Raw genomic sequence first — 19,904 nt, forward strand, 5'->3', positions numbered from 1 at the left:
CACATCCTTAGGCCGGCGTCACACGCTACGATATATCAGGCGATATGTCGTCGGGGTCACGGATTCCGTGACGCACATCCGGCATCGTTAGAGATATCATAGCGTGTGACAGCTACGAACGACTGTGAACGAGCAAAATGACTTATCTTATCGTTGCTCGTTGACACGTCGTTCATTTTCATAAATTCGTTTCTCCTTCTGTGCGTTGATTGTTCGTTGTTCTTGTGGCAACACACATCGCTCCGTGTTACACCGCGGGAGCGACGAACACAACTTACCTGCATCCCGCCGGCAATGCGGAAGGAAAGAGGTGGATGGGATGTTACGTCCCGCTCATCTCCACCCCTCCGCTTCTATTGGGCAGTCGCTATGTGACGTCGCTGTGATGCCGAACGTCCCTCCCCTTCAGGAAGATGTTTGCCGCCCACAGCAAGGTCATTCGGGAGGTAAGTACGCGTGATGGGGGTAAACGACTTTGTGCGCCACAAGCAACAAATTGCTCATGACGCACAAACGACGGGGGCGGGTGCAATCGCTCATACGATCGCACGATATATCGTCCCGTGTGGCGCCGGCCTTATTCTCAGAAACCATAATTGACACAGAAATGCATGCAATCATATTCTCCAGGCTCTTCCCATTCAGTTTCATCACTTATCCATCCATTTCAGCCTTTTCCTCAGGTCCCCAGAAGTCTTTGTTGGGTTTAGCAGAAAATTACTCACATTTCCCAAGTCTTAAAGACGCTGATACAAATGAATATTGGGTATGAAGGTAGCCTAAGCTATAAATTGTTTATTCAAACGTAATAAGAATATCTGTGTATGTAAATAATCAAAATGTAGATGTAGCAGCATAATTATCTGTGTGTCTATATAGCAATCGCACAGACCCATAATATAATTCTAGGTTGTATCTTCAGGAAGGTGTTAACCAAAAAGATAATGAAGCCAGAATGTTAAACAATGAATGTCTTCATGATGATGAGCAAAAGTCTTAACAGTAGTTTCATACAGAAAGAATGTATAACGAACAGAGATGTATTTCATAACATGCTGGGAAAAACTGGGGAGTTTAATACCCCCTACTCCCTGTTCTAGTTTGAAGGTCAATGATGCATTCTGTATAATTAAGGCCTTTCCAATACACGAATTCAGTTGGTGACGCTGGCTCAAGGAGAGAACATGTTTTGTGTGATCATTGTCTGATTCATTAATATTTGCACTGATATACAGCTAATACGGCACCGGCCTCTGGATACCCTGTATGAAGATACCATTAGCTATCTTCACCTAAATTTCTACCTTGACAGATGGCGCATCCAATGTGGAGCCCTCCAAGGAGAGATTGCCGACCTGGAAATACCGATGCTTTGGACGTCGTGGACTGAGATCTCCCCCTCCTCCAAACGGTCTGATCATCTCTGACCCCATGGGTAAGTGTTACATACTGTGTATTAACTACCGTTGTGGTTGGTTTTGGAGATTAGGGAGTGACGAGCTGTGTGTCCTTATCGGTGTTAAAAGGTACCTGATTGTGACTCAGGGGTGATGCCCGCTGGGGCTCAGTAGCATGATCCCAGCCCTGAGGTGTGGATCGAGAGTGTCCCACGGGATTCAGAGGACGGTTATTAGGGCAGGAAAGACAGTGTTGGCCGGATATAGCTAGTTAGACTGACCCGGTCTGTAATTAAAGACACGGGGGGAGTTCCCGTGACCGAAGATAGGGATTAGGACGTTAAATTTGATACAGTTGACCAAGTCCGGAGGTCGGGACATTGTATATGCATGTATATTTTTGTATGTCTTCCTCCTTTCATGAGACAGATCCTCAGTGAAAGAAGATAGGGATTAGGACAACAAAAAATATTGGTGCAGCTGATCAAGTCCGGAGGGAATACATTTTGAACCCCTTCTCCGTGACACGAGATACCCTTATTACTATATAGCTGAGGAAGCAGCTTGTATAGAGGTGTAGCTTTAAGTACTGGCCGGGCTCTAACGCACACCGCATAGTCATAAATTAGTGAAATCCAGACACCACTAAGATAGCAAAAATGTTTAGAATGGAGAAGACAAGGTTAAGAAACCTGAAGATTCACAGAATGTGTTGGATTTAGTGAACATTCATTAGGTGGGGGCATGTGCTGGAGAGAGTTAAGATGTGCATCATGACACGGAGATTTTCAGAGTATTACTTGTTAATTGATGCAAAGTTGTTTGGCAGAGTAACGCAGATATTGCTCTCAGAAAGATATATTGAGGTCAAAGATGAAGATGAGCAAGAGGATGTTGTGTTTTACTATAGGTTACCCAAGTCTGAGGATGGTTTTAGGGGCACTCGAGAAGGTTGTTTTGTCCCATCTCCTTGCCAGAATCCCTTAACTTTTTCTGTACTGCCCACACCAGCCTTAGGCGGGCTTTACACGTTGCGACATCGCTACAGATATATCATCGGGGGTCACGTCGTTAGTGACACACATCCGGTGCTGGTAGCGACATTGCAATGTGTAAATCTTAGGTGCGACTATGAACGAGCGCATAAGCGTTAAAAATCGCTGATCTGTGGCATGTCGTTCATTTCCATAATGTCACTACTGCTGCAGATACGAAGTTGTTTGTCATTCCTGCAGCACCACACATCGCTGTGTGTGAAACCACAGGAACGACAAACATCTCCTTCCCGGCGTCCACCGACAATGCGGAAGGAAGAAGGTGGGCGGGATCTTTTGTCCCGCTCATCTCCGCCCCTCCGCTTCTATTGGCCAGCCGCTTAGTGACGTTGCAGTGATGTCGCTGTGATGATGAACGCACCTCTCCCTTGAAGGAGGGATTGTTCGGTGGTCACAGCGACGTCGCCGACCAGGTATGTGCGTGTGAAGCTGCCGTAGCGATAATGTTTGCTATGGCAGCAAGTACCAGATATCGTATATACGACGGGGGTGGGTGCTATCGCGCTCGACATCGCTAGAAATTGCTAGCGATGTCGCAACGTGTAAAGCCTTAGTTCCCTCTGTACCAGCACCCACCTCACAGTTAGTAGAGCTATCCCCCAGAGCCCCCACATTGACCGCGCTCACTCCTGTCTCTATCCATCCAGAAGCACCAATTGAGAAGCCGGCCCCATACGGCCCAGCTAGCTGCACGTGTTACCAGTGTGGCTACCAAAACACAGACTGGAGAGATGGTTGTAATAATTATTTAGCTCCCCGCCCACACCTGAGTCACGGCCATAAACCTGTCCCAATCCTCCCTGTTTTAACTCCGGGAGGAGGTTACTATGTGCCTCCTCTACATCAGAAAACAACCGAACAGACTCAGGAGCTGTTATCCACACCCATACCCCTGGTCCCTCCCATAAGTGCAATGCCGTCTCTCCCCCCACTGGCTGGTCTGGCGTCACATTCCCCAGTTACCAATCCCCTCCCCTTGGATCCCCCTCCTTCCTCTAGGACAGATAGTGAGCCTTACCCCGAACCTGAAGAAGAACAGCCCTCATTCAAATGTGTCCCTTTCAACCCCACCCAGTCGGCAGCATTACTCCACAGCCTGCCAGATCCCGACATTAACCCTATGCGATTTTGTAGGGAAATGCTACAGGTCCACCAATGGTATTTAGCTGCTCAGAAGGACCTTGTTAATCTCATCAAGGTAAAAGCGGGAGACAGTTTTTGGCCCTTAAAGCCACAGCATATCCAACAGCAACCAAACCCTATTGTGAATCCGCATCGGTCCAACAATAGATCCAATCAGCGTTTTGACAATAATCAACGCGGCCAACAAGGCCAATATCTGATCTGTTGGCGTTGTGGCCAGCCCAGGCATTATCGGAGAGAGTGTCGTACCCCACAATCCCAATTTGTTTTTATGTACCCTCAAAACCATGACCAAAATCTGCAGTATATAAATCAACAATGAAGGTGTGGCCAACCAGATTCTACCGTGATGGTCAGTTCAAACCAGGGGTTTTCTACATCTGTAACTTTAGATGTGGCAGGGGTCCCTATTAAATTCATGGTGGAAACTAGAGCGGCCAATTCTATTGTTAAAATATTTGATATACCACCTGATCACACCCTGCCCCTTTCTAATGATGTCCTTACCCTGGTGGGCATAGATGGATTACCCACTACGCATACTCTGACCATTTATCTACCGGTAGGATCTTTCCCAGTAATTTACAACCAGTTTGTGTTGTCAAAAAAAATCTGTCCAGTCAATTTAGTAAAATTTGATTTGTTAAATTAAAGGCCGCCATAAATTATGATGGAGAAGGAGGTATTACTCTCACCCTGACTAAATTATATTTCCCAGAAGGGTGTGAGGAGACTTGCTTCCTATGGGCACTCACCACTGTGATGCTCTCTATGCCATGTGCTGATGAATCAGATGTGGACTTGTCGCGGGTGGCGGGCGCTGCGCTCGTAAACGCTCGGGTTCGGCACTGCTGCTGCTGCTGCTCGGTGGCTCGAGCGGTGGACCGGATCTGGGGACTCGAGCGGCGCTCCTCGCCCGTGAGTGAAAAGGGGGTTGGGTTGTTTTGGGGATTTAGTCCGTGACGCCACACACGGGTTGTGGTGAAGATGGGCACCACCGCTGCTGATGACGGGGATCCCGGGAGCGATGGTAGGGAGCAGCTGGGATGTTGTTTTCCCCTCTCTGTGGGTAGGGGTTGGTGGTCCCGGGGCCCAGTGGTGTGACGGGGAGGCAGGGTAGGTGAGGTGCAGGGTTTCAGGGACAGCGCGGCACGGTGCCGGATGGCACGGGTGTACTCACTCAGCAAGAGATGCACAAAGTCTCCGGTAAACCAAAAGGCTGGATGGACGGGTCCCGCAGCCGGCTGCAGTGTCTCTCCCCGGACAGGTGATGGTGGCTGTCTTTCCCTGCACCTTTGTGTACTGTCTTGACTACGATGGGTCCCCAACGGTGTATGGATGCCAGAGGAGCCCGTTTGCCCGCAGGCGCTGGCCCTTGGGTCTCTAGCCTTTGGCGGTAGCTGTATACCCTCACGTTGCGGACGGTTGCCTTCTAACGGGTCTTTGGTTGTTAGGAAACCCCTGGGGTTCCTGTCACACTCGGATTTGACTGTTGACGGCGACTCCAAGCCTAGTCAGGGTCCGATGGCCCTGCCTGTGTGTGCTGGCTTCACTTCGCTCCCCGGTTGGTACCGGCGGGCCACCGCCCGACCCCGGTCCTACGGTTCCGCGTTGATCCACCACTCCTGCAGACGGCCACCACCGTCTGCCAACCTTGTTGTCAGTGCCTGGGCCACAAACCCAGACACTCTCCACGTTCCTCCTCTCACTTCAACCTCCTGGACTAAACTGCTCCTTTTCCCGCCTTCAGGCCTGTGAACTCCTCGGTGGGTGGGGCCAACTGCTTGGCTCCGCCCCACCTGGTGTGGACATCAGACCCTGGAGGGAGGCAATAAGGGTATTTTGTTTGGCTAATGTAACTGTCTAGTTGGGGGTGGGGGTGTGTGTGTGTTACCTGTGACGACCTGGCTAGTCCAGGGCGCCACAGACTAATATGGTCAAAAGGGCTTAATGTTGTGGTTAAACTCCCTGTATATCCAGTAATGATCTACCTGAAGCCAGGTGTGCCTTTTCCCAGAGTATCACAATATCCCTTTAAATCAGCCCCAGGAGATCTCCCAAGATACCGCCCATAGTCTGGGCTGCACCCACGAGTCTGCCCCAACCTTCCGTAATGAAACAGAAGAGAGCACCGGACTGCTTACCCCCCTTTTTCTGTTTTTTTTCCGGTTTCCCTGTTACCTCCAGTGATCCCGATCCCAAGCCACCCGTTCTAACAATGCCTTCCCTTCCACCCCATCCATGTTAAAGCTTCTGTGATATATGTTTCTATGATGAAAGTTCTGCCCATGGCCCCTCTTGTATCTGTTTCTCCCCACCATCCGTTCTGATACCATGCACCCTGACTTTGGCTGCCCGCAGCGAGACTTGGGAGTGACAGGTAAAGGTGGGGGCTAAGTCAGCTCCTAAAAAAAAAAAAAAAAAACTGACGAGAGAGAAAAAAAATGGTTTCAGCAGAGATTTGCAGGGCTGCATGTGTTTCACTCCTTACTGATAAGTGCTTTTCTCGGCTGGTAGGGTGGGTTTTGTTTAACTCTTAGAGTTCAAAATTTCACAGGAGATTATCAATAGTATTTTGCTGATAACTAAATCATTAAATTAATTTTGGAAAAAAAGATTACATTTCTTAAGATATGCAAATTGTTTTTTTTTTTGTTTTTCTGGTTGTTTTTGTTTTGTATTTTTGCATACAGACTGCCAATATTTTATTAATTAGTTTCCTTTCTTTTGTAGATACAGAATATATACCAACCATGTTGTCTATTGTAAGGTTTCAAAATTCCCCAGTAGTGTATACGTTTTATTCATCGGTTGTTTAATTATATTATCTGCTGTTATAAAACTGTGAATTTTGTTAAATTGGTACATAGAAAAACAAAAATAAAAAATAAGGGGGAGGAAGAAGATATCTATTATATTTTTCCAGCAGTAGAAGGTGCAGCAGACATATTGGATAGGCTTTAAAGCTGGCCTTTCTTTTGCAACAGTCATGATTCATTAATATCTGCACTGATATACAGCTAATACAGCACCGGCCTCTGATACCCTGTATGAAGATACCATTAGCTATTGACACGCCCACCCCAGGGCCTTAGGCGACTCGGTGTAGGGCCGGACTAGTACAGGGTAGTCAGCGGTGGCGGGGCCCGATTCCGTGACCCTGGTGGAGTCAGTTAATGTGGCGATTTTTGGGGGAGATGGTGATAAATATGAATATTTGTGACGCCACCTGTGGTAATTTGCAGCTATAGAGCGGCAGCTGCTAGAAGGGACCTCCTTGGCTGATGTTATGGCAGCTGAGGTGTTTCTTGCTCTCCACAGGTAGAGCGGATACCCCGGGGCAACTGGTTGCCCACGGCGTGCCAGGATCCGCTGTCAGGAGCCGCCGCCGATCCCTGGTAGTTCAGAGGTCAATACCGGTGCACCCCTCCTGTGTCTCTTTCCTCATTGACTTCCTAGCCTTGACCGTTGTAGCTGAGCTGGTCTTGGCCTCCACCACAGGGCCTGAACAAAGGGGGCTAACCTCAGTTGTATCTTGCCCTCTTCACAGGGGATCTGTGGCAGGTTGTGGCCGCTTGCAACCACCCCAGGCCTTTGGTGTTACTTTTGAGGAATTGTTTTTCTTCCATCTGTCTGGGGACCATCCCCGAATGCAGCCAGATCCCTCCACCCGATCTTCCAGTGGAACAGGCCACAAGCCAATATGCCCTTCCGTGGCCCTGGAATCCTTTCTTACTTTCTTTAGGTGTCACCTGGGCCTAACTAGACCCCAGGATCTCCACCAGGAACTTCCTTAGACTTCTCTCCTTCACTCTCCTGAGGTAACTACCTCCCTCTCCTCCTCCTTCTCACAGACTCTCGACTTGACTGCCCTTGAACTTCCTGGTTTTCTTGTCTACTCACACTTTCTGACTCCTCCCACACACTCACTGACTAGGCCCCACCCACACTATTTGGACAGGAATGGGACTTATGGCCCCATGAATACATCTATGGGGGGGCTGCCACTATCCCTGACCCAGTGTATGCCTACCAATTGGTGTGTGCAAGTTTAGTCTGTGGACCGGCATATGACCTCATTCTTACCCAGGATGAGACATCACACCTCTGGCTGAGGTGCAATATCTCTGTGGCGACGGAAGCCTAAGGGGCGCCACACTCCCCCACAGCAAATCTTAGCACGTCCGTGGGCTGAAACAAAAATACTGTGGTGTTAACTGAAAAAAAATGTATATTCATTTTAACTGGTAAACAATAACTTTTCATCCCTTTATGGGAGGCACTTTTACTTGAACGTTGCAAAAACCTAAAAAATAAAACTTTAGAGTCTTTGGTGCACTTTTACTGTCCAATGCACAAGTGCTGCAGGCTACTTTCCCACCATAATTCTGGTGGGGAGCACAACGGGTGCAACTATATACATTTAACGTTCTGGCCACACATAGTCCAGTGGCCCAGTTGTCCATTAACCTACAACATACCAGCCACCTAACGTCCAGTGGCCTGGTTACTTATCAACACATAAAACACGCAATATTCATCCACATGTTGGCCACAAAAAGTCCAGTGGCCTGGTAACACATAAACAGTGGGGGGCTAGTGACACCTTCAAAAAGAACGAGGGGAGGACAGTGCAGAGGGGACATCTTCAAAAAGCAAATGGGACAAACAGGGGCTATTTACAGTCAGGTTGCAGTGTCTCTTTAATTGTAGAGGTCGTCCTTTTCTGGCTCAGCTCCCAATGACATGGAAGCTGCAGCCAGGTGGGTTTGGGTTCCCTGGTAACTCATGCTAGGACTGCTGCGGGGTGTTGGTATCGGAGCTGCGTTGGTGGCAAGCGCGCATGCCGGAGGACTAGGCAGGAACCCCACCTGGCAATCCGGCCTCCACCGGTCGGGGGTTACACTCTGCTTACCCGGCTTCGCAGCGGCTGCTGGATCTTCTCTGCTCTCCAGGATGCAGGATGCCGCCCGGTTCTCAGGTGCGTGTCCCTGCTCGGCCACTCCTCCTCTGGCCGCTCGTTGCTCGGCGTCCATCTCGAGCCTCCGTAGTCGCTGGGTTAACTGCTTGATTTACTCCTGCAGGAGATTCAGGCCGGGGTCCACTTCCTTCTCCCACTCCAGAGGGGGGGTTGGGGGACTGTTACGTCACCGCCGGAGTCTGCTCCAGCGACTTCTGCTCCGATCGCCAGGCGATGCCGTGTTCCTGCCGTGGATGGTGCTGGTGATGGGAGAGAAGTCGATGCCAGCGGCACCAGTGGGCGCAGGCTCCGATCATCCACTGGGCTGGGTTAGCTTGGGATCTGCAGTACCGCTGGTTGACTGTGGGTGGCATGTGTCTTCCAGCTGAAGTTGCCAGCGTTCAGCTACAGCCAATGGGAAGACACCACACCCTTCTTATTTCCCCTCCTGTCACATGATTACTGCCAGATATAGTTCTGATTTTCCTGGCTCCTGTTACGTCCTATTCTGTTGGTGATTCCTGTGTTAACTTCTGCGTGTTTTGACTACCCTTCTGCCTATTGTTTTTGTACCTTGCTGCCCGACCCGGATCTGACCTCTGCTACGTTTGCTGACTACGTCACTACCTGCCGATTCTGTCCCTGTTCAACAATTCCTGGTTTGACCCTGCCTGACTACTACTCTCATCGGACTGCAGCCTTCCACAGGTAGTGATCTCCAGTTCCCTGTGTAATTCCAAATCCCTGTATAGGGGTTAAAGGGTTTCAGGGTTCTGGGGGTCCTACTTGGTGAGTGGCTTGCCTCTAGCCTCCCCTTTACAGCCCATCTGAGTCTGTGGATCCAGGCAGGCATTACAGGGACATACCACCGCTTGGTGCCATGCTTGCACCCAGCCCACTACAGCCGGCATCCCTCCGCCTACAATCCAGTACATTCTGGCGGTGTCCTTGTCTGGCATCCAAGGTCACTTGCCAGACCTTCAGTCTCTTAGTGTGCCATTTTTCAATCCTCCTCTGAACAGGGAGAGGGAGGGGCTTATCTTCGTGCTCTTTTTTCAGACACGCCGCTCCTTTTCCCGCGCTTAGCAGGTTACAATGGCGGCGGCAGTTTTCACACAGTAAAACACAGTCTATTAAACACAGTTCTGTAAGACACACATCACCCATGTTAACAGGTCTTGTTCACATCCTGTTCGTGACGGCAGAGATGACTTGCCCACCCCAGGGCCTTAGGCGACTCAGTGTCGGGCCGGACTAGTCTAGGGTAGTCAGCGGTGGTGGGGCCCGATTCCGTGACCCTGGTGGAGTCAGTTACTGTGGCGATTTTTGGGGGAGATGGTGATAAATATGAATATTCGTGACGCCACCTGTGGTAATTTGCAGCTATGGAGCCGCAGCTGCTGGAAGGGACCTCCGGAGCTAATGTTATGGCAGCTGAGGTTTTTCTTGCTCTCCACAGGTAGAGCGGATACCCCGGGGCCACCTTTGGTGCTTGGTGAAGTCTATGGTGTTTGTGGATGAGTTGCAGGGCCGACAGGGTGGTATAAAGGAACAGACACAGGCTTGCAGTTCAGATGTTTTACTCACTGTTCAGTTCAATTCGGCCGCGGACCGGTTGCCCACGGCGTGCCAGGATCCGCTGTCAGGAGCCGCCGCCGATCCCGGGTAGTTCAGAGTTCAATACCAGTGCACCCCTCCTGTGTCTCTTTCCTCATTGACTTCCTAGCCTTGACCTTTGTAGCTGAGCTGGTCTTGGCCTCCACCACAGGGCCTGAACAAAGGGGGCTAACCGCAGTTGTATCTTGCCCTCTTCACAGGGGATCTGTGGCAGGTTGTGGCCCTGGGCGCTTGCAACCACCCCAGGCCTTGGTGTTACTTTTGAGGAATTGTCTTTCTTCCATCTGTCTGGGGACCGTCCCCGAATGCAGCCAGATCCCTCCACCCGATCTTCCAGTGGAACAGGCCACAAGCCAATATTCCCTTCCGTGGCCCTGGAATCCTTTCTTACTTTCTTTAGGTGTCACCTGGGCCTAACTAGACCCCAGGATCTCCACCAGGAACTTCCTTAGACTTCTCTCCTTCACTCTCCTGAGGTAACTACCTCCCTCTCCTCCCTCTCACAGACTCTCGACTTGACTGCCCTTGAACTTCCTGGTTTCCTTGTCTACTCACACTTTCTGACTCCTCCCACACACTCACTGACTAGGCCCCACCCACACTATTGGGACAGGAATGGGACTTATAACTGAATAGGATAACTGAAGTGAGCACTAATATATATATTATGAGTGCAAGCCAAAAATTACATACTATATACGGATAAGGCTGCACATCAAACTTAGATAATGGTATAATGCCTCAAGCATATGGACAAATATTGGAATATACAATGAAAAATGCTACTTGCTAATTTGAACATGTGAATAATGAATTGCATACCTGCCATGAATATTAGGAAAAAGGAGATATTTAGCAATCGCATTGATCAATGTAACTGAGCCCCAAGGCCTCGTCAAGGCATATCTCTATATTGGGGTCCCTAGCTCTGTGACCCTAACTGTGTGTCATCTCATTGCAATTAAAAACTGCTATGGGTGGAGAGGGGTAACTAAGGACTTTCTTATATAGGAGATGGAAAAAACATGGCCGAAAGGGGCGGAGCTGTGTTCACATTCAGAAAAAAACTACATATAACTGAATAGGATAACTGAAGTGAGCACTAATATATATATTATGAGTGCAAGCCAAAAATTACATACTATATACGGATAAGGCTGCACATCAAACTTAGATAATGGTATAATGCCTCAAGCATATGGACAAATATTGGAATATACAATGAAAAATGCTACTTGCTAATTTGAACATGTGAATAATGAATTGCATACCTGCCATGAATATTAGGAAAAAGGAGATATTTAGCAATCGCATTGATCAATGTAACTGAGCCCCAAGGCCTCGTCAAGGCATATCTCTATATTGGGGTCCCTAGCTCTGTGACCCTAACTGTGTGTCATCTCATTGCAATTAAAAACTGCTATGGGTGGAGAGGGGTAACTAAGGACTTTCTTATATAGGAGATGGAAAAAACATGGCCGAAAGGGGCGGAGCTGTGTTCACATTCAGAAAAAAAACTACATATAACTGAATAGGATAACTGAAGTGAGCACTAATATATATATTATGAGTGCAAGCCAAAAATTACATACTATATACGGATAAGGCTGCACATCAAACTTAGATAATGGTATAATGCCTCAAGCATATGGACAAATATTGGAATATACAATGAAAAATGCTACTTGCTAATTTGAACATGTGAATAATGAATTGCATACCTGCCATGAATATTAGGAAAAAGGAGATATTTAGCAATCGCATTGATCAATGTAACTGAGCCCCAAGGCCTCGTCAAGGCATATCTCTATATTGGGGTCCCTAGCTCTGTGACCCTAACTGTGTGTCATCTCATTGCAATTAAAAACTGCTATGGGTGGAGAGGGGTAACTAAGGACTTTCTTATATAGGAGATGGAAAAAACATGGCCGAAAGGGGCGGAGCTGTGTTCACATTCAGAAAAAAAACTACATATAACTGAACTTGGGGCTCAGTTACATTGATCAATGCGATTGCTAAATATCTCCTTTTTCCTAATATTCATGGCAGGTATGCAATTCATTATTCACATGTTCAAATTAGCAAGTAGCATTTTTCATTGTATATTCCAATATTTGTCCATATGCTTGAGGCATTATACCATTATCTAAGTTTGATGTGCAGCCTTATCCGTATATAGGAATGGGACTTATGGCCCCATGAATACATCTATGGGGGTTGCTGCCACTATCCCTGACCCAGTGTATGCCTACCAATTGGTGTGTGCAAGTTTAGTCTGTGGACCGGCATATGACCTCATTCTTACCCAGGATGGGAAATCACCCCTCTGGCTGAGGTGCAATACCTCAGGGGCGCCACACTATCTTCACCTAAATTTCTACCTTGACAAGGGAACTGGGTCGCAACGCTGATTCTTGCCGGTTCGGGGAACCGCTTCGCCAAACCAGACAGAACCTCTGCATAAGATGCGCCAGTTCTGGTTCTTGGCCTGTCTCTTCCTGTTGCCCTGGTGCAGTGAAATCGGAGTAAAAAGAAGTTAATAACAGCCCACAACTGCTACTAAGCCCTAGCTTAGTGATGGCAGGCGTCTATGAGACACCCCCATCACTAATCTGTAAGTGAAAGTAAATAAACATAAACACCAAAAAAATCCTTTATTTGAAAAAGACAAAAAAGCACCCTCTTTCACCACTTTATTAACCCCCAATCACCCCCCCAGGTCCTCCATAATCCACACAAGGTCCCACAGCAATTCAGCTCTGTTACATCCCTGTCCTGTCACAGCAAGTGTCATAAAACATGACTGTCCGCTGTGAGCTCCACGCAGTAAGTGAAGTGAGCTGCACAATAAACAGCGAGAGTCCATGTGTCTTGGAGGCCACTGCACCCAGGCAATTGGGAAGAGTTGGATAAAGTGCCGTGACTGTCGCATCTAATGGATGCGGCAATTTCCGAGCGGCTGCTGGCTGATATTTTTAGGCTGGGGAGAACCTAATAACCATAGGCCTCCCCTGTCTGAGAATACCATACCCCAGCTGTGGGGCTTTATTTTGGCTCTGTATCAAAATTGGGGGCACCACACGCCGTGTTTTTTAATTATCTATTTATTTTACTGAACGATATAGACCCACCCACCGGCATCTGTGATTGGCTGCAGTTAGATAGCTGTCACTCAGCAACCAATCACAGATGCCAGTGTGCGGGAAAGCAATGAATATGAATGAGCCTAATGAGCGGCTCCGGAAGAAGAATGATACGCAGCAGGAGCAGTGTGACAGCCGCGCTGCACTTGTGATCAGTGAGCATATATGCAGAAATGCATGCCGGCATATTTTCCAGGCTATTCCCATTCAGTTTGATCACTTTCCCATCCATTTCAGCCTTTTCCTCAGGCCCCCAGACCTCTTTGCTGGGTCCAGCAGAAAATTACTCGCATTTCCTCATGACTTGCATTGTATTCGCTATTCGGAACGAATACGCAAGTATTATAAAGTACTCATTTCGAGTATAGCGATTATGAATATTTCGGTACTCGCTCATCTCTACTCAAAGCAGCTGTCAGGGTACCAGTATGGTGAGTAAAAGTCAGTTTGTTATTTTATAGCATTCATAGCATTTTGGTTGGAAAAAGTGGTCAATAACAATGTTTCCAGCATAAAATTCAGAATTACAATTAAGTACAGGAGAAAACATAATATCAAAATATTGTGAATCCAATTAGCAGCCATATATCTGGAAATATTTTTTTTTCTCTGATGCTTATTTGACACAGAAACTTAAAGATTTAAAAATTTTGCTAACAAAAGTATTTAAATATTTTCCTCATGTAATGAGCTGAAAACGCTTATATAAAATGATTTGTTTGCATTTCCAAGACTGACCATTTCTGCAATTGTCACATCACATATTCACAGCAGATCAAACAGCAATAATGTTATAATTTTAAAAAGTACACTAAAATCCACAGCTAAAACCATTTGTTGAGGCAATGATCCAGCACTTAGATCATTTCATAATTATATTTTCATGAAATATTCATCCGCTGATAAAATTTTGAGACCATTATGTCTGTGTGGGCAAGCATGATTTTCTTCATTAAAGTTTCTTGGTGCCAAGGATCTGATTGAGAGGGTAATGAACCAGGGGGTTTATATATTTCAAAGGTGTATATATACCGTACATCTCTATGTAGAGATGTCTATGTATATATATATGTGTCTCTCTTTCTGTACAGTATATATATATATATATATATATATATATATATATATATATACTGTATAGAAAGAGAGACACATATAAATAGTATATCATAAAAGTGAGTACACCCCACACATTTTTGTAGATATCTTATGATATTTTTTCATGGGACAGCACTGGAGATATGACACTTTGATACAATGTAAAGTAGTCAGTGTACAGCTTGTATAACAGTGCTAATTTGGTGTGCCCTATATATAAATCAACACATTGCCATTAATGTCAAAACCAATGGCAACAAAAGTGAGTACATCCCTAAGTAAAAATGGAAAAATTGTGCACAAAACCAATTCGGATGTGGGAACTGGAAGAATGGCGACCGCTGCGAGGGGCAAATAGGGAAGATTATGGTATACTTTGTAGAAGGAACTCCGCCCATCATAAGTGTTGCGACCTAGTAAAGGAATGAAGTGTCTGGTCAGTGAAAGTCCCTGTGAAGAAAAGATGCCCTCTAATCACTGCAAGGCGAAAGGAATTGTCCCACCCGTCAATGCATGCTGATGAAGAATGGACGGCGAGAGCTGGAACATGCCCCACCTTGGAAGCTGTGTAGAGAAGAAAAAGCACTCCCACTGAAGAGCAGGCTAGCACCAGTGTTAGAGAGTAAAGTGAGAGAGATGAAGTGGTATGGGGACCTGACTAAACGTGACGGCCGCTGGTCAGTGTGAAGATAAAGGATTAGGATGTTTTTTTTTATAAAAGTGATGTTGCTATCTAGTGGTTGGTTAATGTATTTCAGGTAGGTTATAAGATAAATAAATGGTTCAGTTGTGGGCCTAGCTCAAAGGGAGGAGCCAAAGACTAGAGTGAGTGGCCATCTTGAAAAGAGAGGGAGTTAGGGTTTCTGAATAAAGAAGAGAGCAAAGTGCTGGCTTAGGTGGGAGCGCTTCATTTATTGTCAAAACTACCTCATGAACGTCTGAAACTCATGACTGATCATGACTGATGGCCATAGTTACCTCCAAAGAAAGGTACAGATGTGGAGCCTGCTTGTGGGAAGAGGGAATGAACCCATGTAGAACCACAGGCCAAAATCAGGAAGACTGGCATAAAAAGGAAAGCATCAAAGGGAAGCTGCATCAGCTGAAAGTGTCAAGAGTTCCTAGGAGAGGAGATACCTCAGGAAAGAGTAAAGGAATGTCAAATAATCTGTATAGTATATGGTTGTTGGAAAATAACATTCTTACAAGTAAACAAAGTTGTGTTGGAAAATTCCTGATTTTATGTGTTTTCTCCCACTGAAGAGCAGGCTATCACCAGTATTAGAGAGTAAAGTGAGAGAGTTGAAGTGGTATGAGGATCTTACCAAACGTGACTATCACTGGTCAGTGTGAAGATAAAGGCTTAGGATGTTTTTCTATAAAAGTGATGTTGCTGTCTAGTGGTTGGTTAATGTATTTTGGGTAGGTTATAAGATAAATCAATGGTTAAGTTGTGGGCCTAGCCCACAGGGAGGAGCCAAAGACTATAGTGAGTGGCCATCTTGAAAAGAAAGGGAGATAGGGTTTTGTCTAAAGAAGAGTGCAGCATACTGGCTTAGCTGCAAAGGCTTCCTTTATTGCCAAAACTACCTCATGAATGTCTATATCCTACAGCTCATGACTGATGACTATGCTGGGAAGCAGAGTTACCTCCAATAGAGGGTACAGGAGTAAAGCCTGGTTGTGGGAAGAGGGAATGAACATGTATAGAACCGCAGGTTGAAGTCAGGAGGACTAGGATTAAAAGGACAAAATGAAAGTGAAGCTGCCTCAGCTGGAAATGACGAGAGTTCTTAGGAAAGGAGATACCCCATGGAAGACGAAAGGTATGTGAAATACTCTGTATTGCATAGGGTTGTTGGAAAATAATATTCTTACAAGTAAACAAAGTTGTGTTGGAAAATTCTTAGATTTTCATGTTTCCTTTGTGGCAGCTAAAGAATCGGAGACCTTAGGATTGCCTGCTGAAGAAAGAGTACAAGTGAGTGAACTGCACCACACTCAGTACAGAAAATGTAATCAGGAACACATTTTCAATGTGAGGTGCCACGGCATCAGGGTACAATACTGCTGAATCACGCATGACTACCTCCGTCTGGCACCTTACATGGCCACGTTTATTTTCAAGCACTACCTTTATTCTCTTGGCATATAGTTCACTTAAGCTTCAATGGTTGCCAAAGGAATTCTTTTTAACTTCTCCATGACGACCTCACAGAGCTGGTGGATGTTAGAGACCTTATGCTCATGTAAATTCTGGATGAGGATGCCCCACAGATGCCCAAAAGGATTTAGGTCTGAAGACATGCTTGGCCAGTCCAGTACCTTTACTCTTAGTTTTTTTTAGCAAGGCAATGATTGTCTTCGAGGTATGTTTCAGGTCATTATCATGTGTGCTTTTGCTGAAGGAAGGGGGGGTTTAGGGGACCTTTTGCTGTAGGAGGGGGTGTTTAGGGGACCTTTTGCTGTAGGAGGGAAGTTTAGGGGACCTTTTGCTGTAGGAAGGGGGGTTTAGGGGACCTTTTGCTGTAGGGGGGGTTTAGGGGACCTTTTGCTGTAGTAGGGGTGTTTAGGGGACCTTTTGCTGTAGGAGGGGGGTTTAGAGGGACCTTTTGCTGTAGGAGGGGGGTTTAGGGGACCTTTTGCTGTAGGGGGGGGGGTTTAGGGGACCTTTTGCTGTAGTAGGGGGGTTTAGGGGACCTTTTGCTGTAGGAGGGGGGTTTAGGGGGACCTTTTGCTGTAGGAGAGGGGTTTAAGGGGACCTTTTGCTGTAGGAGGAGGGGTTTAGGGGGACCTTTTGCTGTAGGAGGAGGGGTTTAGGGGGACATTTTGCTTTAGGAGGAAGGGTTTAGGGGACCATTTACTGTAGGAGGGAGGTTTAGGGGGCCTATTGCTGTAGGAGGGGGGTTTAGGGGGCCTATTGCTGTAGGGGGCCTAATGCTGTAGATGGGGAGTGTTAGGGGGGCTTACAGAGGGAGGGATAGTGCAAGGGACAAAATCGATGGGGAAAAGTATAAGGACTCGGTATTTTGGGGGTCTCAGTATGGAGAGGGGTAGATGTAGAAACTTGGCACCCAAGATCAATGTGAACAGTTGTTTTCATTCTGAAGAACTTATAGGGCCAGTACAAGTGCAGATGTTTCGATCAAAAGACCTTCATCAGTGTGTGTGCAGAGGGTCCTCAGAAGGTATAGTAACATGGCGAGTGGCGTAGCTGGGAATGACGTGGTGTCCACCACTGTCTATGTGGCAGTGCTGGGCTTGTGCTGGTCCTACAAGTTCTTCACAATAAAAACCACTATTCACATTAATCGAGCGCCAAGTTTCTACATCTACTTGAGGCAGTTTTGGACCCTCCTTGTGCAACCCCAGAAGTGCCGAGTATCAATTCACTAAGTATGGAGAGGGGGAAGCATTCGGAGCTCATTATGGAAAAGGGGTAGCATGGGGGTTCAATATGGGGGGGTCATTATGGGGGGTTCAATGTGGAGTGGATCAATGTAGGGGACTCAGTATGAAATGAGAGGTAACGCGGGGGTCTTTGTATGCTAAGTATGGCAGCATGGTGGTCTCTGTATGCTAAGTGGGGCAGCATGGTGGTCTCTGTACGCTGAGTGGGGCAGCATGGTGGTCTCTGTTTGCTGAGTGGGGCAGCATGGTGGTCTCTGTATGCTGAGTGGGCAGCATGGTGATCTCTGTATGCTGAGTGGGGCAGCATGGGGATCTCTGTATGCTGAGTGGGGCAGCATGGTGGTCTCTGTATGCTGAGAGGGGCAGCATGGTGGTCTCTGTATGCTGAGTGGGGCAGCATGGTGGTCTCTGTATGCTGAGTGGGGCAGCATGGTGGTCTCTGTACGCTGAGTGGGGCAGCATGGTGGTCTCTGTATGCTGAGTGGGGCAGCATGGTGGTCTCTGTATGCTGAGTGGGGCAGCATGGTGGTCTCTGTATGCTGAGTGGGCAGCATGGTGATCTCTGTATGCTGAGTGGGGCAGCATGGGGATCTCTGTATGCTGAGTGGGGCAGCATGGTGGTCTCTGTATGCTGAGAGGGGCAGCATGGTGGTCTCTGTATGCTGAGTGGGGCAGCATGGTGGTCTCTGTATGCTGAGTGGGGCAGCATGGTGGTCTCTGTACGCTGAGTGGGGCAGCATGGTGGTCTCTGTATGCTGAGTGGGGCAGCATGGTGGTCTCTGTATGCTGAGTGGGGCAGCATGGTGGTTTCTGTATGCTGAGTGGGGCAGCATGGTGGTCTCTGTATGCTGAGTGGGGCAGCATGGTGGTCTCTGTATGCTGAGTGGGGCAGCATGGTGGTCTCTGTATGCTGAGTGGGGCAGCATGGTGGTTACTGTATGCTGAGTGGGGCAGCATGGTGGTCTCTGTATGCTGAGTGGGGCAGCATGGTGGTCTCTGTATGCTGAGAGGGGCAGCATGGTGGTCTCTGTATGCTAAGTGGGGCAGCATGGTGGTCTCTGTACGCTGAGTGGGGCAGCATGGTGGTCTCTGTATGCTGAGTGGGGCAGCATGGTGGTCTCTGTATGCTGAGTGGGGCAGCATGGTGGTCTCTGTATGCTGAGTACGGCAGCATGGTGGTCTCTGTATGCTGAGTGGGGCAGCATGGTGGTCTCTGTATGCTGAGTGGGGCAGCATGGTGGTCTCTGTATGCTGAGTGGGGCAGCATGTGGTCTCTGTATGCTGAGTGGGGCAGCATAGTTGTCTCTGTATGCTGAGTGGGGCAGCATGGTGGTCTCTGCATGCTGAGTGGGGCATCATGGTGGTCTCTGTATGCTGAGTGGGGAAGCATGGTGGTCTCTGTATGCTGAGTGGGGCAGCATGGTGGTCTCTGTATGCTGAGTGGGGCAGCATGGTGGTCTCTGTATGCTGAGTGGGGCAGCATGGTGGTCTCTGTATGCTGAGTGGGGCAGCATGGTGGTCTCTGTATGCTGAGTGGGGCAGCATGATTGTCTCTGTATGCTGAGTGGGGCAGCATGGTGGTCTCTGCATGCTGAGTGGGGCAGCATGGTGGTCTCTGTATGCTGAGTGGAGCAGCATGGTGGTCTTTTTATGCTGAGTGGGGCAGCATGGTGGTCTCTGTATGCTGAGTGGGGCAGCATGGTGGTCTCTGTATGCTGAGTGGGGCAGCATGGTGGTCTCTGTATGCTGAGTGGGGCAGCATGGTGGTCTCTGTATGCTGAGTGGGGCAGCATGGTGGTCTCTGTATGCTGAGTGGGGCAGCATGGTGGTCTCTGTATGCTGAGTGGGGCAGCATGGTGGTCTCTGTATGCTGAGTGGGGCAGCATGGTGGTCTCTGTAATAACATTATTATTTTACAGGGCACCATGGTGAGATGTGCTGCAGAAGACCGGAGAAGAGGGAAGTCTTCAGAGATGAGATACAACATTCTAACATGCTGTATATAAGAACCCAGGCCGCTGTGTAGAACATAAAAATCACTTTATACTCGCCTAAAGGGCGGTGTGGTGCAGACTAGTCG

Source organism: Anomaloglossus baeobatrachus, chromosome 6, assembly GCF_048569485.1.
Source record: "Anomaloglossus baeobatrachus isolate aAnoBae1 chromosome 6, aAnoBae1.hap1, whole genome shotgun sequence".
NCBI lineage: Eukaryota > Metazoa > Chordata > Amphibia > Anura > Aromobatidae > Anomaloglossus > Anomaloglossus baeobatrachus.